We start from the raw sequence: 27,935 nt of genomic DNA on the forward strand, positions 1-27,935 counted from the left end.
GTTCATATAAGAATCATGTAGAACTTTGTGTTTTAGAGAAAATAATGCTGAACATTCCTTTTAATTATGTCTTGCCATCAAGTAGGGACTACCCCTTCAGGCCATCTCCTTCCTCCCTGTCTCAAACACTGAAATACTCACAATTAAATTCTACTTACACTCTCCAAGAAAACCTACCAAATTACCCATGAACTCTTCCTGTTTCCTGAATATCGCATCTATTCCGAGGAAGAATCTTCAAAGTCGGCTAGCAAAGAAATTGTAGAAAGTAACACATATAAAAAAGAAAATTGATCAGGCACAGTGGCTCATGCCTGTAATTCCAATGCTGGTGGAGGCCAAGGCGGGAGGATCACTGGAGGCCAGGAGTTCCAAACCAACCTGGGCATCATAATGAGATCCTGCCACTATGAAAATTTTTTTGAAAAACCAAAACTTAGCTGTGCATGGTGGCATGCCCTGGTAGTCCTAGCTACTTGAGAGGCTGAGGTGAGAGGATCACTTGAGCCCAGGAGTTTGAGGTTACAGTGAGCCATGATTGTGCCACAGCACTCCAGCCTGGGTGATAGAGAAAAACTTCATCTCTTAAAAAAAAAAAAAAGAAGAAGAAGCAGCAGCAGCAAGAAAGAAAATTACACAAAACTTTTGAATGCACAGTGTAACCTCCTAAAAGAGATTTGTGCTTTAAAACATAAAGTGATCTTTCTTACCCCTTTACACTGTGATAAATAATAGTATACCTAGAATGAGTCCAACAGGATCACTGCTTTACCCGGCCTCCATATCTGGGAACATTTACAAAACAAGGAAAGCACAGCAACTTCCTGCTGAAATAGAGCAGTGGCCCATCCTCCTCACATGCCCACCACCAAGCTTCCCCGGGCTCTGCAGCAAAGCACTACATTACATAGCTCAAACGGGTCTGGTTTACCTCTGATTCCAAGCAGCATTTACAACAGAGTATGCTCCAAAGTGAATCGTGCTTCAGAAGAGTGGGTTTTTGTTATCACAGGCTACATTCAGTTGCAATTAGCAGAATATCTAGCATAATTTCTCCTCTGTGATACATGCTTATATAGAAACAAAAGTACCAGTTACAGAGTGGCCATTGGCACCATGACACCTGTGAGTTGCATCACTACTAAAGACCTGACCAGGGGTCCTAGTATCCCAGCTGAGTTTGAGAGCAGGGCCTCCTGTTATGGGTCTTCTCATGCTCAAGAGGGAAAAGGGAGCCCGTACAGAGGCAAAACATTTGGGCCACGTGGAGAGTTGTGTACAATGAGGCCTCCTAGGCCTGTGTGCTCCCCAGCTCAGCTATGCCAAAGCTCTACTTCCAGGAGAAAGACTTCAGAGGGAAAGACTCATCTCTCAGCCTGGAATCCACTTTGAAAAGCCCACATATGTTGCCATAAAAGGGATGAAGTACTGATACATGCTACATTATGTTGAGAACACTATGCTAAGTGACAGAAGCCAGACACAAAACGTCATGTTATCATACGATTCCATTTGTATAAAAGGTCCCCAGTAAGCAAATCGAAACAGAAAGTGGATTAGTGGCTGCCAGGAGCTGGAGGAAGGTGAGAATAGAGAATAACTGCTAATAGGTATGGGCTCCTTTTTTTTTCTTAATACTTGGTGCATTTTAAATGTTTATGGGCCTGGCGCGGTGGCTCACACCTATAATCCTAGCACTTTGGGAGGCCGAGGCAGGTGGATCACAAGGTCAAGAGATCAAGAACATCCTGGTCAACAAGGTGAAACCCCGTCTCTACTAAAAATACAAAAATTAGCTGGGCATGGTGGCGCGCGCCTGTAGTCCCAGCCACTCGGGAGACTGAGGCAGGAGAATTGCTTGAACTCAGGAGGCGGAGGTTGCAGTGGGCTGAAATCGCACCATTGCACTCCAGCCTGGGTAACAAGAGTGAAACTCCATCTCAAAAAAAAATAAGTTTACATTTAACAAGTGAAAACTATTAGCACAAATGATTCAATAATATATTACTATTTACAAGCTACCTACAGAGATTCCTTTCCCAATTTTTTTCATTGTGGTGTTTACCAAAATTATTTTTATTGTGGTAAAACACACAAAACACGCAATTTACTATCTTAACCATTTAAGTATACACTTCAGTAGTATTGAATACTTTCCTAATATATGTAGCTATCTCCACCAGCCACATCCATGTCTTTTTTCTTCTTAGAAATTGAAATTCTGTGTCCATTAAACAACAACTCCCCATTCTTCCCTCCCTGAAGCCCCTGGCCACCACAATTCAACTTTCTGTCTCACTGACTTTGACAACTCCCCTCATATAAGGAGAATCATACAGTATGTGTTTATCTTTTTGTGGCTGGCTTATTTCATTTAGCATACTGGTTTCTTTTTGGGGTGAAGAAAATGTTCCGGAATTACAAAGTGGTAACAGTTGTACAATATAGTGAATGTACTAAAACCCACTGACGTGTACACTTTAACATGGTGGGTTTTACGCTATGTGATGTATCTCTCAAAAATGCTTTTAAAACACTGATATGGGGAGGATAATAATTGAAAAATAAATAATAAATATACAAATCCACAAATGAGATAGATTAGCACATATTTAGTGAGGCAGAATAGGGTGGTAGAAAAAGTAGTGGAATGAAAACAGGAACCTCATGACTTACAGCATCACTTCAGCCTCTCCTGCCTCCTTACAGAAACCTAAGGGCTTCCTTAAAGAAACACTAAGTTTCCATGTTCACAAAGAAGGAAACACAGACACTTGGGTTTCTTTGAGGGCAGAGGGTGGGAGGAGGGAGAGGATTAGAAAAAATAACTATTGGGTACTAGGCTTAGTACCTGGATGACAAAACAATCTGTACAACAAACCTGCGTGACGTGAGTTTACCTATATAACAAGCCTGCACGTGTACCCTGTACCTAGAATAAAAGTTTAAAAAGAGAAAAAAGAAACGCTAAGTTTCTTTCCACTTTTTGTATCTGACAATTTCAAAATTTCCTTCTAGGGCCTCCTCCACCCTTCCCGCAATGCCATGCTAGCTGTTGGACCTGCGACCCTTGCCTTCCTCTGGGCCCAGACCCACACAAACAATGATGAAGCTTCGCAGCCGGAGGTGGGAGAGCCTCCACTGGGGCAGTGCTAGCATTGGAACTAGCATCGCTCCTGTAAGTGTTTACTGCAGCGGAAACTTGGGCTGTACCCAGAAGAGCCCAAGACATTGTTTCTTGAAGGCATACAGCTTTTAATGACCATTGAACAAATGCTACATGATTTAGCATTGAGACAAATGGGAATACATCAGCCTTTGTAAGGGGGTGAAGGTGGCTGACATTTTTGCTTATAATCATGAACTTATTTGGGTAAACTATGTACCAACGGTTTACAGTTTTAGCTTTATCTCACTAGAAGGTCTAAAGGGTTTTTGGTTATAAGTGGAAAATGTAGAATGTCTTAAAAAAACAAGGGGAAATAAGAGTTTTTTTCACTCTTAGATTTTGTGTGTGTGCACGTGTGTGTGTTTTATTTTGCACTTTCTTCCACTTGAGTACTGCATTAGTGATCCTTACAGGGGTCCAACATAAAAAAGCCCCAAACAATAAGAAACTATTAAATACCTTCATCACATTGTGTAGCCATCTCTACCATTCATCTCCATATCTCTTTTCTTCTTACAAAATTAAAACTCTGTACCCGTTAAACAATAACTTCCCATTCTTGCCTCCCCTCAGCCCTTGACAATGACAATTCAACTTTCTATCTCACTGACTTTGACTTTTTTAGTCTGAAAGTCTAGAGACCTGGGCTTTAGATCTGCATTCAACATGGGCTCTTAAATTCATCTGTTAGGTCATTGATTTGCTCATATGTTAGAAAAATTTACCATTCAGAGGCCTTTGTGAATAGGTGAGAATATACTTGAAATACAGCAAGCAACAAAGCAAAGTGTGCTTAATATCCATCTGGCTATTATTCTCATTATTCACATTATTTTTTACTCTCCAAACCTCCGCAAAAATCCTCAAGGGCTTCCCGTCACCTACACAACAAATCCCAGACTCCTTGGCATGCTATTCAGGACCATCAAGAATGAGACTCCAGAGCGGGTGTGGAGGCTCACGCCTGTAATCCCAACACTTTAGGAGGCTGAGGTGAGAGGATTGTTTGAGGCCAGGAGTTCTAGACCAGCCTGGGCAGCATAGTGAAACCTTGGCTCTACCAAAAATTTTTAAAAATTAGCCAGGTGTGAAGGCATGCACCTGTAGTCCCAGCTACTTGGGAGGTTGAGGTGGGAGGATCACTTAAGCCTCACAGCTCAAGGCTGCAGTGAGCCGTGATCATGCCACTGCACTCCAGTCTGGGCGACAGAGTGAGATCTTGTCTCAGAAAGAATAAGCTTCTATTAGCCCCTGTTGTGTCTCTGTAAATTTCAAAAGACACCCCTTCCTCTGGGTGGTTGGAGCATGAGCTGAGGGAGGGCTGAGTTTCATTCCCCCGCAGCCCACGTAGCAGGATTCCTTAGTGCAAGGTACAAACTGTAGGTGTAACTATTAAAAAGACTGACTTTTCTCCAACAATGATTGGAAAAGAGGACCTCCATGTGTTGGCATTGGCAGTGTCGACGGAATAAAAGTGTAACAGTCATGCATTTCATCCCTGGTCCTAAGGAGAAAGAAATGTCACGTTCTTTTCATTTTCAAAATCAAGTGAAATCTGACTCCTCTCCCATATACTAGGGTTGGCAGGTGTGCTGAACTGACTGAAGCCGCGTCGGGTATTCACAATGATTGGTTCCTATTGGTAACTATAGTAGGGAAAAAGGATACATTCTCCTTTGCCCCCTTGATCTTTGGCTGGGTCTAAGAATTAAATTGACCCAAGACATATTAACAGGAGAAAAGCATACACATTTTATTAATTTTTACATGTTCATGGAGGCTCTCACAAGACAGCGAAGACCCGAAGAAACGGACAAAGCAGAAAGCTTTTATGCCTTTTAGATAAAAATAAAAACAAAAACAAAACTGATAAATTTGTGAAGAAATGACAAGGGCAGTGAATCATAGGGAATCATCAGGAGATGTGTTTTTTTTTGTGGGGGGGTAAAACATTGGAAGATAGCTATTTTAGTAGGTTTATTTGTACAGATCCATCACAGCGTCAATTCCCAGTCTCTGGTGCTAAGGGTTTTTTTTCTTGTCCTGGTACAGGGAAGGCATCTTTCACAAAGGAGTTTTTATGGCTTGCTACCTATAGGAAAGTGCAAGTCTGTAGCCTTTTCTGCAACTACTGTTTCTCAAGTGCTTTCAGCTCTAAGTAATCAATATGCCCAATGACATGGTTAGCCTTGTGTTCCCACCCAAATCTCATCTTGAATTGTAATCCCCAGGTGTTGAGGGAGTGACCTGGTGGGAGAAACTGATTATTTTCTCAATCAGGTTATCAGATGACAAGTACATCACTGCCTGGGCCAGGCACATCTTTGTAGGATAACTGTTCTTTAAACACATAAGTTTATGGCTGGGTGCAGTGACTCATGCCTATAATCCCAGCACTTTGGGAGGCAGAGGGAAGAGGATTGTTTGAGCCTAAGAGTTCAAGACCAGCACAGGAAACATAGCGAGACCCAATTTCTACAAAATAAGTTGATTAATTAAAACACATAAACGATAGTTTAAAGAAAAAATTATTAGTAATAACACTGCAGTTTCAAGAAAAACATTATTCAGGCTGATCACTGCCTTTACTGAGCCATCCGACTTGGGTCCAACTGACTTCTGATCATTCCAAGAAATCAAATTTGCTTTCAAAAACAATGATTTGTAATAATTTGCCATTACCGAGGATATTCAAAGTAATGCGATGGATATTATAATACAATTTTCAATCTAAGTATGAATGACTAACATAAAATTACAATAACTTTAATTCAGTAAGCTTGGTTAGATCAGGAAAGCATTTATATTATTACGGCAAGAATTATACAATTATTTTTATTTTTCATTATATCAGTTTCTTGTTTCCCAAACAAGTATATAAACACAGACATATTTTAGTATATAAATTTGATCCCTATGAATGTAACTTTTATGTTTTGATTAATTTTGAAATATATGTGTTCAATTCAATTAAATACTAAATTTAAAAAGAAGAAACGTGAAAAAATAGCTGAAAATATTTCAAGCAAATGTAGCATTGTTAGAATAAATATATAATTTTGCAAGATGACCAGCTTGAGAGGGACAATAAATACTTGTTTTAATGTGTCAGTTCTAATTCACTTATAACAGTTTATAAGCACAGCATCTAAATTCCATCAAAAATTCAATTGAAAGACTGAATTAATTATTTCCTACCCAAACAGATTGAACAACACCTCTGATTTCCACAATACCTTATAGTTTTCACAATGCTTTCATTTAGATTGTCTCATTTATTTGGCAACCTCTGAGTTAGGCTTTATTTTTTTCTAGCAGATGTGAGAGACCCAAAGCCACGCTGACTTCAAGTGCCAGAGCTCAGGTTCAATGCAATTCCTATCAAAATCCTAGCTGCCTTTTTGCAGGTAAGAACAAGCTGATCCTAAAATTCATACGATAATTCAAGAGACCCAGAATGGCAAATACAATCTTGGAAAAGAACAGGGTTGGAAGAGTCACACTTTCAATTTCATAACTTACTACAAAACTGTAATACTCATGACAGTGTGGTATTGGCATAAGATGCACAGATCATTAGAACAGACCCAAGAGTCTAGAAATAAACTTGGACATTCACAGTCAATTGATTTTTGACAAGGGTGCCAAGACAATTCAATGGGAGAAAAATGGTCTTTTCTACCAATAGCCCTGGGACAACTGGATAACCACGTGCAAAAGAAGGAGGTTGGACTCCTACTTTATACCATATGCAAAACTTAACTGGAAAAATGAATCAACACTCTAAATGTATACTCTAAAATTATAAAAGTCTTTGTAGAAAACATAGGCACAAATCCCTTAACCTTAGATTGGCAATGGGATTTTAGATCTGTCACCTACAGCACAAGCAACAACAACAAAAATAGAAGCAATTGTTTAGGAGCATTTCTTCAACAGTATTGATTTGTCTATTCATTATTGCCACCTTAAATACCAGTTCAGATGTGTTAAAGCAATGCTTTAGTTAGCATCCATAGGGCACAGGGACCTGTGAGGTCAACATCAGCCAGTGAGCTATGTTGCTTCTCTGGCCATGCCCAACCCAGGTACCCCACAGAGACCAAACCCTTGCAGGCCTCTTTCAGATGGTGGTGTCATAGTGTCTTGTCTGCTGGGTCTTCTAGGTATTACCGCCCTGGGCTCCAGCAATAACCCCCCACCCTGTTGGGCGAAGCTTCTGAAGGACTTGGCCAACATTTGGCAGATGAAAAAGTGATCAGTGTCAGCTGGGGCTACATTTCTTATGAACTAAAACTTTACAGCATTGTGCTATTTCCACACTCGTTCTTGTTTTTGTTCTTTTCCTTATTAGTGTTTTTCCAACACCTGTTCTTCCTTCACTCTGTTGTGTGAGGAGGAAGCTGAGCCAGGCAACCTGAAGGAAGGCCTGCTTCCTGTCTCGAGTGCTGGTGGGAGGAAAGACCTGTTCCCAGTCCCTGAGTGCTGTGAGGCCCCCAAAGGAGAGGCTTGTGAGAAGGACTGCCTGGTAATTGAGCTACCAGATGTTCCTCTGGCTCCAGAAAGAAGGCCACTCAGGGCCTCATCACTCTGCTGAGAGGCAGCTGTACGTTTGCTGGTTCTTCCTGTCTGATGAGAGGAGAAAGGAGGTAGGGAAGGAAGGAAGGAGCAACTGTTCTCTTTATCCCCAACAGCACTAAAGCCCATGACATGCAGGACTTGCCCCCGAAGTACAGAGTAAGTCAACTTCAGGTGTCAAATGCATTGATCTAATGCTGTCTGTTAATTTCAAATACTTTAGACAAATGATGATGGAGAGAGGAATAATTTTCTCATCAATAAAATTGATTAGAAATGTAATAGTCTAAACCACAATACAAGTGTTTATAAAATAGCAGCCATTGAGAACTGGTATTTGATATCGGGCTGGAGCAGACACACCTGGATTTGATACCTTGCAGGTGGATCACTTATTTGCATACACCTGAGCAATTTTCTTAACCTTTCTGAGCTTCAATGTCTTTGCCTGTAAAATGGAAATAGTATTGCCTGCCTCCTAAGTTTGCTTTATTATGAAGACTAAAACTTTATATGAAAGCATCTTACATGGGGTCTGGCACACATTAGGTACTCAATAAATCACAACTCACACATAGTGCTACCTATAGACTTAGCACTTCACATATATCCATTTATTTAATTCTCATGAGAACTCAGTAAGAAAGGTAAGGTTATGATTCCCACTGTACAGATGAGGAAACTAAAGCACAAAGGGGTTGAAGAAGCATGCCCCAGGCCACACAGCCTTCAGTGGCACTCAGGATTTGAATCCATGCCAACTGGCACAAGACTGTGTGCTCCTAATCATTTGTACTTGTATTCTTCTAATACATGTTTTCTTTCTAACCTTCACCCCTGCCCCAGTGACTACAGAATGCAAATTTTCAGGCCTCTTCAAGAAACAAAACACAGATGCTTGCTCAGGGAGCATGACTTTTCTCTCACAAGTGCTATAAACCCAACATGTCACAGCATATTGCAACAGCAGGGGCGCCAGGACTAGGGGTTATACTGGTGGGCGTGTGTCTGGCGAGGTCAGATGGCCAAGGTCAAGATGACATATGCCTCTTGTTTTCCTGTTCTGGGGCTCCAAACTCTGCCTCTTTCCCTGCCCCTCCCTGCCTCCATCCCTGTTCCAGGCAGCCGTCTCACAAAACATATCCCTTAGTTGCAAAAGATACGGCAGCGTGTGCATGACTCCATTCAGACTCACCAGCAATAGAGATATTATTATGGACAAAGAATAGCATGTTGTTATTATTATTATTATTATTATTATTGAGATAGGGTCTTGCTTTAGCACACAGGCTGGAGTGCAGTGGTGTGATCTTGGCTCACTGAAACATTGACTTTCCAGGCTCAAGCAATCCTCCTTCCTCAGCCTCCTGAGTAGTTGGACTAAAGGTGTACGCTGCCATGCATGGTTAATTTTTGTAGTTTTTGTAGAGGCAGGGTTTCACCATGTTGCTCAGACTGGTCTTGAACTCCTGGGATCAAGTGATCTGTCCACCTCAGCCTCCCAAAGTGCTAGGATTACAGGTGTGAGCCACAGTGCCCAGCCAAGGATACCATTATTATAGTAATAAATGCACCTTTCTTTCCTGACCTTCACCTCTGCTTAGGAGTAAGGGTTTCAGAAAGATCTGCTCCACCTACGTCATCTTCTAGTTCCCTGTCATTTTATTTTTCTGTGCGTGTCATTCTATCATAATTTTTGTTTTTGTAACGGCATTTGTGTCTGTGATTTATGAAGTGCAAAGGAAAACGCTGGTGCTTGTTTCAAGTTACTTAATAACCATCAGAATCCAGTGAAGTTAAACCAGGAATGGGTTTAGGAACTCAAAAAGTAGCACATTTGAGCATCCCTGCCTCTGTTTCCAAAATTAGGTCTTAGGAAAAAAACTTCCTCCCGCGTAAAATGTCATTATAGCAAATTATCCTAATAAAGAAATCTGCTGAGCAGGTGAGGGCAGTGCTGAAACAAGACATATCAAAATTTGGCAGGGCTGAATTGTTATCAGCAACCATAAACTCCTAAAATTTTATTGTGAAAATAATCCCCCAGTCTGAAATTTAATGGTATAAAATAATAACATACAGTCTGCATAACAGCTGATTCATAGCCAAGCGTTTCAAATATAGTATATAAAAGAAAGTGACTCTAATGGAAAATTCTGATTAATGCCAATTTTGAGTCTAATAAAGTTCCTTTGCTAGGTGCCTATGTTATTAAATCTTAACCCATGAGCCTTTGGCTTTGAATATATATTTTTTCCCTATTTACACTCTTATGAGGATGTTATGAGAGCACGGATGCTCCATCACTGCTGCTTGAAATCTTTTAGCTCCCCAGTTTGGTTTCCGGGGCTGTGCCTCTGTAATCATTTGCCCAACCTCTCTGTAGGCTGTTTGTCACGTCGCAGTATGATTTACTCTGCACCATCATGATGGGACTGGATTTCCTGAAGTGCCAAAATCCATCTTCTCTGTAATACCCTAAAGGATATCAGTGGGAAATTCTCCATTTCTTTAAAATACATTAAAAAGCACTTGCAGCCAGGCGCAGTGGCTCACACTTGTAATCCCAGCACTTTGGGAGGCCGAGGAGGGCGGATCACCTGAGGTCAGAAGTTCGAGACCAGCCTGGCCAACATGGTGATACTCCATCTCTACTAAAAATACAAAACTTTGTTGGGTATGGTGGTGCGCACTTGTAGTCCCAGCTGTTAGGGAGGCTGGGGCAGGGATTGCTTGAATTTGGAAGGCAGAGTTTGCAATGAACCGAGATTGCATCACTGCACTCCAGCCTGGAGACAGAGTGAGACTCTGTCTCAAAAAAAAAAAAAAGAAAAGAAAAGAAAAGAAAAAAGCACTGGCAGGATCCAGCAGGACTCTTCATGATGGTGTCCCAAATTGGTGCCAATGCATTGGTCAGTAAGCGTGAGGTTTGCAGTTGCTTCTGTGTAGAGCAACATGCGGGACTCTGTAGATAAGGTAAGCATCAGATCCAAAGTTTCAAGTATCCTTCATGTGTCACTGATCTCATGACAAAAGCGAATTGCCATAAATCATTTTAGGAATAGAAAATGAAAGAATATATTTTTACTTTTGAATTATGTTTGTGGATTTTTACAAAGAACTTCTTCCCAGTAAATAGTGGTCGACTTCACTCACAAAGGGATTCTCCATTCAAATGTAAATTTGAGCCAGACTTGATCTTCCTTCTACTTGGAGTTCACAAACCTATTTCTTCATTTCTAGAGTTGGGAATCATGAGAAACTTCTTTCCTGTTATTCTTAAAGCTGGAGCTCAAAAATTATCTTCTGGCTGGGTGCAGTGGCTCATGCCTGTAATCTCAGCACTTTGGGAGGCCGAGGTGGGTAGATCACGAAGTCAGGAGTTTGAGACCTGCCTGACCAATATGGTGAAACCCCGTCTCTACTATGGATACAAAAATTAGCTGGGCATGGTGGCGCATGCCTGTAATCCCAGCTACTCGGAAGGCTGAGGCAGGAGAATTGCTTGAACCAGGGAGGAGGAGTTTGCAGTGAGCCAAGATCATGTCCCTGCACTCCAGCCTGGGTGACAGAGTGAGACTCCATCTTAAAAAAAAAAAAAATTATCTTCTGTCTGTATAAGATCCTAAACCCTGATGGCAAGGTGAGGTGATGTGTTGGGGAGACTGAGATAGGAGAACCAATGACCAAATAGGGTCAAAGTTGTCCAATAGGCGTGTCTGAGCTGAACTGTAGTTGTCAGGAAGCACTACTGGGAGTCAATGGGATTTACTTATATCTTGGAAGAAACTCATTATTTCTCTGCTCCATGCAGGGGAAAAAAATAATCCCCTGAGCAAGTCCCAGGGAGATTGCCTATGAATAAAACATTCTCACTGTAGTACATAAAGTCAATGCTGTGTCCTTTAGCTGCCCTTTAAAGGACTTCCTGGCTCTTGGCACTGCTCTAGAGCATTCAAACTACTGTGTACGTGCGGCACATGTAGCCTTTGGTGGTGGTTAAATAAAGGTCCAGCCGCTTTTCAGACATTGCTGACTGTGTGAGCTGGAGCAAGTTTCTTCACATCAGCAACTTCAGGGTCCTCCTCTGTGCACTTGGGATGATGAGTTTGCACCTGTGAACTTCACAGGTTGGTTGTGTGGATCCATGAGACACTGTGTGACCACCTGTCAGTCCTGCAGCTCACATTATTCAGCCTGGAAGTATGTTATGTTTGGAGTCCAGATGCAATAACACTGATTCACCAAAGGGTTAAACTGGCGTTAATAACACCCATGCCAGTACTCAGTGAATTCCCTGCTCTTGCGAAGTTTACAACAGAGGCAAAAGCCAGGCAGAATGTCCCTTTCAGAACTACAAGAGGCTACTCATGGTTCAAAACTGTATTCCCCTCTGCCCCAGACTCTCTCTGCCACCCAGGCTGAGCACGGCTGGAAAAGCAGGTTAGAGGTCTGAGGCACGTCCACTGCATCCTTCACCTAAACTACTTGGGTGGCTGTGTTGAGTCATCAAAGCCTCCCTCTTCATTTCCACATCCTCCTTCCTGGAGAGTGGAGCTGGTGCCAGTTCAGGCTCTGTGGAGGAAGCTAATGGGACAGAGCTGCAGGACGGGGAGCCCGGGGTTTGTTCCCCAGACCTGGGGGTGCTGACTGTGCCCTGCAAGCTGGGCTAAAGGCGTGTTGACCTTATCTCCAGTCATTCTCTCAACAACCCTATAAGGAAAGTGGAGTCAGTCCCCTGTGACTCAGAAAGCTTTGCCAATTCTTTCACTGTCTATAGCAAATAACGGCAGAACTAGGTTCCAGGCCTCAGCCGGCTGCTTCCAGGAGTCAGCACTCAACTGAACAGCTGGAGGAATCCAGGTGTGCCGAGTGGACGCTGTCCCCAGGGTTTCCCTCTGCTGCACTCTTGGCTGCAGCCCTCAGCTTGTGTCTCTCAAAGTACTCTGCATGTTGTATTTTGTCTCAAAACTATCTTATTGGTCTTTGGACATCCAGAATCTAGGCACATTATCTGAGTAATTTAGAGAACTTATACAAATAAGTTTTTCCTTTGAGTTAAAAGAATAAGGCTGGAGAACAAAATCATGCAGCCCAGTTCCCGTCCCTGTGGATGCACTGAGAAATAGTGTCATTGAAGGTCCTGCCCAGACAACTAGAAAAGAAACCTTCTGGGCCCAGGAGTCCAGAGGCACAGTCCTGGGTCTTTCCTCTTCCCACCCTGCTAATGGATGCCCAGGGTGGCAACTTTTGATGTTGACTCAATGGAAGAAGAGAAATAGACCAAAGTGTTAGCCGTAATCATCCCTTTGATACTAAGCGTATTTTGTAACCAACTAAACATAAACATTTATAAAATAAATAAAATTAAGTTATTCATTTGGGCTCTCATCAGCTGTTTCCATTAATTAGTGGGGACATTTGAGCACTTGAAAATTTCCCAGTGTTTCCTATGTTGCCTCCACAATTGAAGTGAAGTGGAGTTGACGGAGTTCTCTGTATAACAGGAATATGGAGGCTAAGAACCTCTTCTAGAAAGTTCAGTGAACAGTCTGGGTTTTTGGAGCCTGAGCTCTGCAGAGTACAAACTCTATGTTGGTTATGGCATGATAGCCACATTGTACTACAACACACACACACACACACACACACACACACATTCTTTGTTTCCCTACTGTAAGAGCAATATCTGTTCATCACAGAATTTTGGAAAATACAGAATTAGGCAGAAAAAAATCATCCAGATTTTTACTATCCTGAGACAGATACTATTATCAACTGAGGAATTTCTTTTCAGTGTTTGTATATATACTAAAATGAAATATGGATTATACTACAGACATCGCCTTGCTGTCAGATGACACAATATTTCAAGGATGCTGCCCTGGGTGATTAAAGTTCATCTGAAGCAGACATAATACAGATGTGGTACAGCATTAGCTGGGGAGCTTGATCCTTGGAAGCTTGGACAAAGAGAAGGGAAAGTTCAGGCATGCAGTCACGGGCTGTAATTCCAGTCTAAACAAGTGCTTTCCTGGGTGACTTCACATTTATGGTGTAACTCAAGCTCCCGGACAACGATTTCAAGCTACTAGCAGAAGGGCAAGAGCTGACCCGACAAAGCATAGAGGACTCCAGGGAATATATAATGACAACCATTTTAGCTAATACTGATCCACTGGAAAATCAGATTCCTTCCTGCCAGACGCTCAAATGAAGGCTGCAAATGCTCTTCTGAGAGACAGATTTAGTCTTTTAGCACTCAGGGCTGTGTTGAGAAAAATTAAATGCTATGTGGTTTGGAACTTGTGTCTATAAAATGCACACTGTTGATGGATGGTCTCTCCCCACAGTCTACAGAAGTGAATTTATACAAAGAAGTAGCTGGCCTAGTTTATTAAGTGTAGGATTGGAAGCCAGAAGCTCAAATCAGCCTGATAATCAGGCTGACATACTATCAAGTCTCACCGGGTCATTTCTCAATGCCCTTTCCAGGAAAGCTATAAGCGACCAACTGTGGGTGGCTTGGCTTTAGGAAGGTAAAGTTAGGGGGTTCCGTCTCTCATTGCATGAATTCTTCAAGACTGTTTCCAGATGGTATGTGGTTTTGCTAACACAAGAGCTGTACAGATGAAGTTCATGGCTGGGCAATATGGAGGTGGGTTTGGCCAAGGCATTAAGTCATAAGACTGTTACGGTTCAGCTCAGCGATGCTCAGCTTTCTGGAGCCTTTCTCTGAGAAATGTGTATTTAGTGTTATCTCAGGGAGGGTTTGTATCAACAAAAAGCCTTTTGTTGCATTAGCCCAAAAGCAGTTCCTACAAGAAAAGGGGAGGAATTCGCTCTGTCCCGCCGTCTCCTTCAGACACTGGCCAATGGAGACCTCAGATCCTCCTTCCCCAACGGGTGCTTGCAGCAATTTCCACCAACAAGCAAAGAAAAGCATCTGCCCTGAGCCAGCATTTCTGTCTGTTACAAATGATGGAAAATGTGCTTGAGGTTTAACGTTGGGGAAATGTGTTTTTGTTCACTCAGCTCCTATTATAACCACATCTGTTATCAGTAGGCCAGGCTATGTATTAATAGACATGGCTTTCACAAGCCTGGAGTTCTCTTCCATGACGTTTTGGCTGAAAGCATTAAACAGAAAAGGCCAAGAAAAGCCAACTCTCTGTGCCTGGTGATACTGCCCCTTGGATTCTTTCGGGAGGCCTGATTCTGGTGTAAGCTGGTTTAAATTCTCTTCATTTTAGGAACCTCGCCTAAAAGTGAATCAGAATAAAGAGCTGTTCCATCTTTTGTTCCTGACTTCAGATATGCAGCAAGTTTGATCAGTTCCAAATGTCCCCCTTTTTCCATGATCTCTCTCCACAGATGGGACTAAGTTTTCTTGGACATTTCCTGAACTAGTATTCTACAGCCAAATGGCTTCCAAGAATAGCATCATCCAGTGTCAGAGCTGGAAATGACCTCAGGGATCCTCTAGACCAGTAACTGTAGGACTTTGTTCTTGGGAGAGGTGACTCTGGGATAACCAGAGGAGGAGAATAGAGAATGAACCAAGAGCGCGCCCCTGGCTGGGCACCGTGGCTCACGCCTGTAATCCCAGCACTTTGGGAGGCTGAGGCGGATAGATCACTTGAGTCCAGGAGTTTGAGACCAGCCTGGGCAACATGGCAAAACCCTGTCTCTGCAGAAAACACAAAAGTTATCCAGGCATGGTAGCATGTGCCTGTAATCCCAGCTACTTGGGAGGCTGAGGCAAGAGAATCTCTTGAACCCTGGAGGTGGAGGTTGCAGTGAGCTGAGATTGTGCCACTACACTCCAGCCTGGGTAACACAGTGGAACCCTGTCTTAAACAAACAAACAAACAAAACAAAAAGAGTGTACCCCTGACATAATACACACACACACACGTACACACACACAGGTACCTCCACTTAGCTCCATCCTATCTGTCGAGCCTCCAAGTAATAACTCATTTGAACAAAGGGTGATATGGCTAAACAAAGTTTGATACCCCCAATAAATCCTACCCCCTAATTTCACTAGTTAAGAAATAAAATCCCAGGGGGTTTAACTGACCTACCTAGGCACTCTGTGACAGATCCAAGTCTAGAGCCCAAATGTTCTCACTCATTCATTCATCCACAAATATATCCTGTTCCAGCCATTACACTAATTGCTGTATCCAAAAAGACTTACTGAACAACTTAAATTAAGTCACATCTGCTTAAAGAGATATTTTTCACTAACTTGAGCATCAGGTTACATAACTTATCTTTCACTGGCTTATTTAAAGGCCTGTCCTCATTAAGTATCACATTTCTTCTGATTGCAACTGAGGAATTTGTGGTAAAGTCATATTACCATTTAAAATATGTGGAATATATTAACATTTGTAAATTCCATTCATTTTAAAGCTTCTTTGCAGTTTATGTTAGTGGGGTCATAGTTGGCCTTCATCTAACTGTAATGCCACTCAGTATTAAGTTTCTTTCAATGAAGGCAACATTTTCAAAAGAAATCATATTTTTCTGGGCTTTGTCTTCCTGGCTTCACACTTTGTACCCATCCGGTTGCATGAATGTGCTTTGTATAGTCATGATATGCTGTGGTAGCTCTGTCAGTGTACTTATCACATTATTTCATAACTATAACTTTCCATGTCTTTTTCTCCTTGCAGAATATGAACTGCTTGAGGGTGGTGACAATGTCTTACTCATCTCTGTATCTCTGAACAGCTCAGAACAGGTTTTCAATAAATACTGGAGACTAGGGAGAATGTGGTGGGAGATGGAAAATGAATCAGGTACAATACCTCTACAGATCATTCCCTCCCTCCCTCCCTCCCTCCCTTCCTTCCCTCTTTCTCTTTCCCTTCCTTCCTTCCTTCCTTCCTTCTTTCTTTCTTTCTTTCTTTCTCTTTCTCTTTCTCTTTCTTCTCACTACGGCCTCAGCCTCCTGAGCTCAAGCAATCCTCCTGCCTCAGCCTAGCAAGTATCTACAGGCGCACGCCACCATGCTCGGCTAATGTTTTTGTAGAGACAGGGTTTTATCATGTCGCTCAGGCTGATCTTGAACTCCTGAGTTCAAGCAATCCACCCTCCTTGGCCTCCCAGAGGGCTAGAATTACAACTGTAAGCCATTATGCCCGGCCCACAGATTTTTTCTAACAAGGAAAACTTCATGAAAAGATTGAAGTTCTCCATTGAAACCAACCCTTTTAAAGCAAACACAGCATTGCTGTTCTTGAACAAAGAAGTCTCGTAATTTGCTTTCTTAGATTAAAATCAATCTTCTGAATGAAATCTGTTTTGCTTAGAGAGGAGATGAAAGAAGCCTCCAGAGAGTTTTTCTCCATCTTCTCTCTACCGTCCAGGTATACTGACTATAAAAAGGACACTTAGCGGTTGGTTCTCCTGTTTAAACATTTCTCTATCTCTAGGGAAACGATGATACAGACATAAAAATGTTGATGATGGACATATTCAAACATGCACGGTAGAGACAGCAGAATAATAAATCCTCTGTATTCCTCAAGCAACTTCAACAATTATGAACTTTTTGCCACTCTTGCATCATCTCTCTCCCCTTCCATGTTTTAAAACTACGTTAACGTGGTAGAATATCAAGCAGATATTAAAAACTACAAATAGGTGAATTGTGACCAAATATGGCAATGTTTATTGGAAGTGACATTTAATTACAACCACTCAAAAACCAAGTGCACATTGATTAAATCTATATAAAATGATACATTTAACACGTGGGGAGAAAATTTAGACTATTACAAATTGTTCAGGCTTTAATATTTTGTTTTGTTTTTTGAAACAGGGTCTGGCTCTGTTGCCCAGGCTGCAGCACAGTGGTGAGACCACTGCTCACTGCAGTCTTGAACTTCTGGGCTGAAGCAATCCTTTTAACTCAGTCTCCTGAGTAGCTAGGACTACAGGCGTGCACCAGCATGCCCAGTTAAATTTTTTTTTCCGGTAGAGATGAGGCCTCATTATGTTGCCCAGGCTGGTCTTGAACTCCTGGGCTCAAGCAATCCTCCTGCTTCAGCCTCGCAAAGTGCTGGGATTACAGTCATGAGCCATGGAACCCAGCCCAGGGCTTAATGTTTATTTGTTCATGTCTGGTATCTTTGTTCAGATTTGTTTTAAAACCCCACTTATAAAAACATTTCAATGTTTTGCTCTCATTATAACATGAAAAGTTTTCCAATTGTCCCTAGCTCCAAGATTCCTACTTGTGCCTAATATCCATTCTTTCTTTCTTACTGATAGAACTCCCATGGGCAAAAGGCTACCTGTAATAAAAACTACTTTCCCCTGCCTTTTTGCTGATAGATGTGGCCAGGTGATTAAGTTCTGGCCAATGAAATATAAATGATGGTGTTATGTATACATTTAAGAAAATATCCTTGAAGGGCGTGAGCATGCTCTTTGGCCCCTTCTTCCTTCCTGTTGGCTATGATATCAGATGTGATGGCTGGAGCTCAAGTAGCCATCTTGGACCATGAGGTAAAATATGCCAAGAATGAAAGGGCAGTTAGAAGGCTGGGTTCCTGATGACTGTGAAAACACTCCATCAGCTCTGGGCTACCTCCCTTCGGACTTCTTTTACGTAAGAGAGAAAGAAGCTTCTATCTTATTTCTTAGGCCTTTAGCTTTTAAACTTGTTTTCATGTAAAGAAAAACATAAGGCCACGGATTAATGGTTCGTTTCCCCATTTAGTTCTGCTCATAGAATCTTTGTAGGAATGTAGCAATCCCTAGTTTTTCATACTCGATTTTAAAAAGAAGCAATTATTTAAACAGTGTTATTAAAACACATTTACCAAAGCTGAGGCAATCTCTTAAAATGTAAATAAAAGTCAGGTTAAACATTCACAATATTCTAAGCCAATTGCCCTTGAAAACAGACACACAGAAAAGTCATCTAGTAGATCATGTGTGCCTGGGTCATTCCACATCCTGAAAACCTTTCCTATCAGTAGTGATTCTGATAATGAAGTTGTACTTCTGAGATTCAGCCACACTTATAAACAACCTCACGTGTTGCTACAAACGAGGCACACTGTGAAACAGTTAGGGACCAGGAAGAGGGGCTGCTAACTCCAGGAAGTACCCAGGACAGCAATTGAATGGCACATTCTGGGCTGTTTGAAAGGGGCAGGCCTGCCTCCCACACTGCCTTACGTTAACCTCTACATTTCCTGTCTCCGGGGCTTTGTAAGCTGCTGTAGAATCCAAGCAGCACTGCCTATCCATATACTCATTTGGTGTGAGTAGGGAATAGGTACTGTTGGCCTCCCGCGCATCCCTTTCCCATTCTCTGGCAATAGCCTACGCCAATCAGTGGATTTCATTCATTTCCTTGGCCACAAAGCTTGGGTTACTAGTGGAAAGGCAACTTAAGCTGATCTAGCTGGAGTGAATCCTTTCATTTTTTTTGAAACAGGGACTCACTCTGTCACCCAGGCTGGAGTGCAGTGGCATGATCTCAGCTCACTGCGGCCTCGATCTCTTGGCTCAAGCAATCCTCCCACCTGAACCTCCCAAGTAGTTGGGACTACAGGTGTGTACCTCCACACCTGCCTAATTTGTTTAAAAATATTTTGTAGATGGGGGGGGGTCTCCCTATGTTACCCAGGCTGGTCTTGAACTCCTGGCTTCAAGTGACTCTCTCGCCTTGGCTTCTCAAAGTGCTGGGATTACGGGTGCGAGCCATTGCACCCCTGGCCTGGAATGAATCTTAAAAGTTTTGGGGGAGCCTTTGAACAAACAACTTTTCATTTTTTACCAACTCAGAATCTCAGAAGAGGAGACTGGAAAACTGGAACTATTGTGCCTCCACAAAGACAGAGCTTTATCTAAGAATGGAGCCAACTCAGGGAGGCTGACCTAGAAGGCAGAGAAAGAGGATTTGCTGTTCTTGGTGACATCATTTTGTCCCCAGTGTCAGGTGTGCTGCAGCCAGTCCAGCCTCTAGATTTCTCAGGTGTCTACATCAGTAAGTTCCAGTTCCTTATTGTTATTGTCATCTGACTTGTCAATCGGGTTTGCCAGATAAGATGCAGGATACTCAGTCAAACTTGAAATTCAAATAAACAATAACTAATTTTTATTATAAGTATGTTCCAAATATTGCAGGGGACATATACTAACATTGTATTCATTACTCATCTGAAATTGAAATTTAACAGGTGTCCTGTGTATTTATTTACTAAATCCAGCAACCCTACTTGTAACAAAAACGTATTAGTGATGGATGGCAGCACAGTGTTCCTAAGAGCATCTGTCGTTTGGGTGAATGAGAGAGAGTCCTTGGCTGGGCCCAGGTGCTGCAGAACCAAAGCCTGAGGAGGTTGCTTCCAGCATTGTTTCCAAAACAGGGTGTCATGCATTCATGTTGACAGTGCTGAGGACTGGGTGGGTGAGCGGCAAGCATGCAGGGGTCTGAGCTGAGCCAAGAATGAGTGGGAGGCCCAGACCTGGACATACAGAGTAAGACAAAGATCAAGACACATAAAAGCACACTGAATTTATTTTGTATTCATTAGTATAGTCAAGGAACAGGGAGACAGAAAGAGAGAGAGAGAATAACAATGGCAATAATGCAGGTGATGATGACATCAGCCATAGCAGAGTGCTTCTGAAAAGAATTTAGAGGGTGCCATATGTAACGGGTCCATTACCTGACCTTTCACAGTACGAGCTTCTCTCTGGGCTGAATGTGATTCAGGGGTCACAGGGATGATAGCCAAAATGTTGAACAACTGACTGTCAGACTCATTTGCACCCAGCAAGTATCAGCTTAGGCTTTCTGTCTGAGCAGTTTCCCATGAACCACTGACTTCAGCCCTAACTTAGAAGAAGTCACACCTCTTTAGAAAGTGAGAAATGGAGTCACAGAAACCAGGCATCTACAGAGCCCAGAGGTCGCAGAGTGCAGAGCCACGTGAGGGCTGGCAGGTCACTAATCAAAGGGCAAGGCAGAGCTCGTTCGTTTGTGGGGCTGGAGCAGCTGGAGCTCTTGGGCAGGGATGTGCCGACCTCCCACCCTTGCCTTCCCTGTCATAACCCTGCGTCACCCTCTGAGGGAGTTCCTGGGTGCCTGGGGGTGACCCCTTGCTTGATTCTTATATGGGAGTCTCTTCCTGAGCATCCCCAGCCGCAACCCTGGTTCCTGAGTATTTCTGGCTCTCATCAGCTGGTTTCACCTGCCCTCCAAGCCTAACCCTCCTAGGACCCACGTCAGCACTGTTTCCACCAGTGTGTGACACCCTGCTTCAGAAACAACCAGGTTTCATAAACCTGTTTATTACAGTCATGGATTTCCCGGACCAGAAACCTTTCCAAACCCTCAATCTCATGCTGCGTGAGAAAATCTATCTCACTCTTCAAAAATAAACTGAGAACTTGGAAAAAAAATCAACAGCTGTTGTATGGATTTGGTTGCCTACTCGCCATTCAATCGTAGATGGTTGTAAGTAATGAACTGTAATGATGAATGCATGGAATGGGCAGGGCCGGCTATGAGGCTCCCGGGGCAGAGGGGGTCATATCAGTGAATACACATGCGAGGGCCAGGGGACAGGGAGGGGACCGCTCACCAAGCTGTGTTTGTGTCACTGCCATATTAGATATGCATGGACTGAAAAAGATCAGGAAACATGTTTTGAATTGCAGATAATAAGGCAAAAACATATTTTTCTATTTTTGCTGTGTAACTCAAATATCGCCAGACCTTGCTAGCCTGTGGATGCCAAAGAGGCCACAGTAACATTAGACTTTGAACATTGGTAGGCTCTGGGAGAGAGTGGTGAGAGGTGGAGAGAGTTTGGCTACACTGAGCCACTCTTCCAAGGATATACTGATGCTGGCATCAGACCACACTAAAGTACTGGTACTTAGCAATGACTTATATAAGAGGCATCCTATAGGGTTACTTGATGAGATGCTCATGTTACTGCTTCAGCAGCTGTGGCTCCTTCCCCACTAGCTTTACCAGGTCCAAGGCATTATTCCTAGAGCAGCTACTTCACCTGGCTAACTCTCCTCCTCCTCCAGACTGCAGACTCTTTGGGCAGCCTTCCCCAGAAAATGACCCGACTGTATGCAGGTGTGCATGTGAAGAGGCTGGCGTGTGAGTGTGTGTGTGTGTGTGTGTTGCATAGGGCTTCCTGCATAGGAAAGGAACAACAGTAGCTGTCTCATCCACAAATATCCACTACCACTGCCTGCCCTCCTCCAGTCCTGTACACCCACAGTCACCTGTTTGAAATTCATCATTAGAAATTATTTAGGGCTAACAAGCTGCACTTTATTTAGGGTGTAAATACACTTTCTGGGTGAAGGGTTAAGTCTACAAACCTTTCTTTATATTTCTATCTCATTTGCCCTCATCACACCTTATCTGAGCACTGAGGAGGGAGACAGGAAGCAGCAGAACTAGTGGAAGAAGAGGAGAAGGAGGAGGAAAAGGAGAAGGAAAAGAGGGACAGAACAGAGGACAAAGGATCCCGGAGGAGCTACACATCACTCTGAGTGAGACCAGCTTCTCTCTCGAGACGTCCTCTTTCCCTTCCACCTCTAGCTTCTTTGCATTTAAGATGAATTTCAGAAAAATCCCCATTCACAAGGCCTCTCTCTGAGGCACATATATGAAAAGAAAGTTCTCTGGTTTGAGGTTTGGTGCAAACTTTTGCCACCAGCTCTGGTCGTTGTTTCTAGCCTCCGGTGGTTTCCTCCCCCGGGCCAGTCTCTCAGGCTCCCTTTTCCTCCGAGCAGCCTCTATTGCCAAGCCAGCAGGGTTTCTTCTGCAGCTTCTCAGCCACAGCCTGCAAGCACTTGGGATCTAGACGGCGTTCCTCCCAAGTCCTACTGCGCTTCTCCCCTTGGGCCGCTCGCTTACTGAATCCTGAATCCTGGGTCAGGCACACAACTCAAGACAAGGTCAGGAGAGATCTGCGCTCTTCAACCCTGTGCCTTCTGCCCTCTATGGAACTGAGGTCGACTGTCCCCTCTTCCTTCTCTTTGAGCTCCTCCCCCAGAAAAGAAGCCATGTGACAAATGCAATAATGAACTTGGTACACTTTCTGTATAGGTCGAAGAGGAGAGAATCTAGGTCATATAACTCCAGAGAAATGACTTGAAATGCATCTTCCAGAACGATTTTCAGTGCTGCTTCTCCCCTCCCTGATGCCCTCCCTCTACCAACATGCCAAGAAATTCAGTTTTGTCCCAGCTCTCTTTATTAAATGGTTCTTCAACCCTCCCGGCAATGCTCCAGAAGACAAAGTCCCGTCTGTTACATTTCAGCTGTACTAGAGAGTAGTGGTTGGTTAAAAGCAAAGGTTCTGGGCCCAGATTGCCTGGATCAAATCCTAGCTCAAATTTGTAGTAGCTGTATGAATTTAGACAACTGATGGAACTTCTGTGTTTCCTCATCTGTAAAATGAAGATAATAGTATCTACTGTACTACTCAGGAGGCTGAGGCAGGAGGTTCATGTGAGCCAGGAGTCGGAGGCTGCAGTGAGCTATGATCGCACCACTGCACTCCTTCGTCTGGGAGACACAGTGACACCCAGTCTCAAACTTTAAAAATAATGATTTCCTAGAGTATTGTTATGAAGTCAAATGAGATGATATATAAAACTTAAAGCAGGGCCTGGCACACTGTAAGTGTCACACGCAAGTAATACGGTGCTTACTTTAAGGATTTATTCTTAGGAGACAGTTTATCAACCACCTTTGTCCATTGAACACCCCCTTTGGGATCTAACCCCCACCTGCAGCACACACCTTCTAAGGATGGCCAGTGCTGTCAACCAGAAGGGGTATGGTGTATGAAATTGCTTCACTGCAATATCTTTAAGCCAACATTCATTCATTCAGGCTTGGAGAAATTCCTCCTTACAGCTTCTTTTAGCTTACTGACTTCTAATCAGTGAATGTACTCCTGCCCCAGAGCTCTTCACCATGCATCACATCACAACGCTTCGTTCCACAGTTTTCCGTACAACTTCCCATGTCTTTTTAGTACACCCCGCAAATCAACTCGTGCATCTCTGCCCCGGTTCCTGGCTCACACTGGATTCCCTCGTGATAAACGGTTATGACATTGGCATACCACAAAAGCACATTTACAATTTTACAGGAAAACAGGGGCAATGCAAGCCATAATAAACTGTGAAGCCAAATTTTGCTAAAGATAGCTATCAACCTATGCCTCAAAGCCCAACTACAGTTGTAGGATTTCGGCAGGATGTTCCCATGGTAACCAACATATGTGCAAATCTTATAAACATATCTTAAGAAAGACTGTGAGTGGAAAACACGCTGCACTGAAGTGGGAAGAGCCAGGTCTAGCCCCAGCTCTGCGGCTGATCAGCTGGGTGGGCTAAGGCAGCTATTTATAACTGACCCACTGTCTCAGACTCTACCAGTATTTTTCAAATGTGAGCTCAGGTCACCTATATCAAAACTGATAGTTATGCTTTTGTAAAATACATATTCTTGGGCTCCATCAGAACTACTAAATCAGAATTTCTGGGTGGGGGAACCAAGAATCACATTTTTAATAAGATCCCCAGGTGACTCTTAAATGCACTAAAATCTGAGAATCACAGGGCTCTCTAATTCTTCCTCCAGTGTGTTAGAGTTCCCTGCTTATTCATGCAGGTCAGAAGTTGATTGCTTGGACCCAAAGAATCATTGCAAAAATCCCTGAGCCACAACCAGGCAGAGAATATGTTTGTCAGAATACTCTATCATTCAACCAATATTTACCCAGTACTTTCTACATGTCAGGCACTATTCTTAGGATACATCAGTCAAAAGTGTGACAAATGCCTGCCCTCATGGAGCTCCCATTCTAGTGTATGGAAACAGAGATAATAAATAAGCTGTTAATTAACATAAAGATGGATGCACAATGTAGCATGTAAATAGAGTAAGGAAGAGGGGGTCAGGATGGAGGGCTATTAAAATTTCTCCTAAATTATATGCATCCACAAAAATCAACTTACATGCTTATTACAGAGGCTTGACAGGTAGGCCCCACTGCATCTTGAAGGAGACCTTGGGAATGCAGCAGATGCTCTTGGTGCACTGCCCAGTCCCCTTTAGGGCTGATAGAACTCTTCTGATATAACTGCACTTCCAACCTCTCTCTTCACCCCGTTCCTTTCACATCCTGTCAATGACTCAATGACTAAGACTGATGGGCCCCTGCCTGAAGGTAGGGCCAACCTGGTGGTGTAGTTTGCACTCCCTGAGCTCTCTATTTGCTAGTTTTCCCCTACCCTATCCCGCTGTCCTCACTCCCATTCTCTTCAGAGCACTCTTTGATAAATCACTTGCATGAGAATCCCTGTCTCCAGTTCTGCTATTAACAGAATCCAGCCTAAGACTGGGTCCTCAAGCAATAGGAGAGGATACTTACGGTGAGGGTCTACAGAGTAGGAGGCTTGAAAATTGTTAGGGTTCACTCTCCCCCAAATCTTTATTGTTCCATTTTCATCCTCCATTTATATGTAAATATTCAAAGTCTCTGGGAGCTTGACGTGACCCTGTGCCGGAAAGCAGCAAGGCACTCTGAGATGTACTGCCTGCTATCTGGCCCTCTGTTCTTCTGATTCCTTCGCTTCTTCAGCCAGACACTTTCCAAGTGCCAATAATGTAGCAGGAACTGTGCTGGGCTTGGGAATACAGCACAAACGTAATAAGGTCCTCAGCATCATACTTAATGTTCTGTCAAACTCTGTTAATGCTCGAAAATGGGGCCGGGCACAGTGGCTCACGCCTGTAATCCCAGCACTTTGGGAGACCGAGGCAGGTGGATCACAAGGTCAAGAGATCAAGACCATCCTGACAAACATGGTGAAGCCCCATCTCTACTAAAACAAAAAATTAGCTGGGCGTGGTGGCACGCGCTTGTGGTCCCAGCTACTCTGGAGGCTGAAGCAGGAGAATCGCTTGAACCCGGGACACGGAGGTTGCAGTGAGCTGAGACTGTGCCACTGCACTCCAGCCTGGCGACAGTGCGAGAGTCTGTCTCCAAAAACAAGAAAAGAAAATGGCCCCAGCTTGTGCATAATTAGCTGGCTTAAAGATAACGTTCACGTAGCTTTCTCATCAGCAATTTTTTAAAGCCAATTTTGACACATCTTTGCTCAAATAAATGGACATTCTTATCTTGAAGTCTTTCTTGAAGCAGAGAAGGGCGGAGGGGGCAGAAGGGACCAGGGCCGGAGCATGTTCTAATGTAACATGAGAAAACATGTGCACACCAGCGTCGTTTATTACAAAAAGCAAAGCCCTGCTTTTTCTTCATATACTGTTTCTCACACTCCCCCATCAGAGATTGATTTATTTTTTCAGTGACGCTGACGGATGTCCAATGAGACATTCTTCACACTCTTGACAACACAGACATTCTTGAAATATTTGCAAAGCTAAGAAAATACTTTGGAGGTTTTCTTTCAAGTAAATTTTGTAATATAACCTTTCTTTGCTCCTGACATCTTGTGGTGGGGAGGAGAGGCGGGCTGGGGGTTGTCGGGGGCGTGGGAGGGGGGAGGCAGGCAACATGAAAAAAAAAATTAAATGGGGGTTTATCTGTAGAAATTTACCAGGGGCCTCAGTGGTGAAGGCCAACCTGCCTGCTAGCCCCAGATAGCTGAGACTAAGGCCTGGGTCGAAGAAGAGGGTCGGATGAGGGTCTTGAACTGGCGGAGCTCCTCCCAACGGGCTGAGCAGTCAGAAGCTGTCAGAAGGCTCCAGGTGCAGTCGGAAGCTTGATGCAGTAGTCAGAAGCTCCAGGAATACTTGATGGACATGGTTTCCTACAGGTGAAAGGAAATAAACAGTTTTGCATCAGTAAAGGGCTGAGGTCATTGCCTCCTGGTGTTTTTCACCTGGCCGGAGAGAGGAGGGGCTGTAGAATTTAGCAGGGAGACAAAGATGGTGACTCAGTGCTGCAAGTTTCCGGCAAGCAGGAAGAGCAGCTGTGTTACTCACAGGCCACTTTCCCTGTGTCTATTCACAAGCCCACCCAAGAAAGAGCCTGTGCCTTCGGGGCTCATTTCCTCCCCCACATCTCTCTCCTCACAACCAAGAGCAAGGCCTAGAACAGCAGCACTCAGGGAATGAGTGCAGGAGAATCACCCGGGCGTGGGGGGCCAACGCAGAGGCGGATTCAGTAGCTCCTGGTTGCTGGGACCTCACAGCCTGCATCTCTACCAAACTCCAGGTAATCCCAATGCCCACGCGGTCTCGGAACTACACTTGGATAGCGGTGGCCTAGCTGGTTCCAAACCATCTACTCATGCTGTGGGAGGGGAGGAGGAGTTGGCCCATGTGGTTATATTGAAAAAGGTGGTGTTTTTCTGATGACAGCAAATCTCCAATCTTAGCCCTGGAAACTATTCCGGAGATGGAGTGCTGCTGCTATTGCTGTCTCTTACTGCCCTTCTTCCTCCATCACGCAGTCCAGCATGACTGATGCTGTGGCCAGCTGCCTCAGTATCTCAGTGCGGGGTAGACTCCTGTATCTCAGCGCAGGGTAGACCCCTGGAAAAGAACATTCACAAGACACAAAAGCATAAAAAGAAATTTTGCATCCACCAGGCAATTCTCTGCTCAGTCACCCCACCTCCAACAGCGAGCAGCCGTTCAGCAAGGCAGCCTTTCCTCTGCTGTAGGAAGGCGTGCTTCTAGCTGGAGCTCACTCCCCCTCTGCAGCAGAGTGTGCTTTTCATTAAACAGCCACTCCAGATGAAAGGGCCATTTGCTTCTAAATTGCATAAATGGCTATTTCTTTATTGCCCTCCTAACAGGGGCTGCCCTAAAATTGGCATGAAGGGCTTCCAGTTTGCATTTTTCCTGTTTTCCAAGCCTTGCTCATTTTTCACAGCTCTTGAACTCTCTCAATTCCAGCCTGCCTGAGTGGGTGAGAGAGCAGAGGGCGGGGCGGGGCGGGGATAGAGGGAGCTCATTAGCCCAGGCTAAGAGCAGGCTTGGCAAGGAGCCAGAGGAGGGAGGCCTTGCTAGGTGGAGTTGGCACCTGGCTTGTTGTGTGGATAATGACTAAGGGACCATAAAAGAACCTGGGTAAGGTGCAGTTTGGGCAACAGCAAATAACTGGCTTGAGTCATGGCTGGATGTTCACCGTAT

The 27,935-nt window shown here is 43.7% G+C and overlaps 2 long non-coding RNA genes across 7 annotated transcripts in view; one reads left to right on the forward strand and one right to left on the reverse strand.

Annotated features, from left to right (window-relative positions):
• Nucleotides 1–8,997, forward strand: part of LOC135278041 (uncharacterized) — an 80,204-nt gene extending 71,207 nt beyond the window's left edge. For 5 of the 6 annotated variants that reach the window (XR_010345592.1, XR_010345588.1, XR_010345591.1 and 2 more), the window contains 3 exons: nt 3,019–3,178; nt 6,485–6,576; nt 7,524–8,997. This is a non-coding gene — a long non-coding RNA (uncharacterized LOC135278041). The remainder of the gene's footprint in view (nt 1–3,018; nt 3,179–6,484; nt 6,577–7,523) is intronic. The other variant, XR_010345593.1, reaches the window with a different exon arrangement.
• LOC135278042 (uncharacterized) overlaps nt 1–27,661 on the reverse strand; it is a 36,257-nt gene extending 8,596 nt beyond the window's left edge. Inside the window, exons 1-2 of the long non-coding RNA XR_010345594.1 lie at nt 27,387–27,661; nt 25,204–26,605 (exon numbers count right to left, since the gene is read on the reverse strand). This is a non-coding gene — a long non-coding RNA (uncharacterized LOC135278042). The remainder of the gene's footprint in view (nt 1–25,203; nt 26,606–27,386) is intronic.
• Nucleotides 27,662–27,935: the final 274 nt, after the last annotated feature.

The sequence above is a fragment of the Aotus nancymaae genome, unplaced genomic scaffold (assembly GCF_030222135.1).
Source record: "Aotus nancymaae isolate 86718 unplaced genomic scaffold, 86718_ANA_hifiasm-v0.15.2.pri h1tg000036l, whole genome shotgun sequence".
Lineage (NCBI taxonomy): Eukaryota > Metazoa > Chordata > Mammalia > Primates > Aotidae > Aotus > Aotus nancymaae.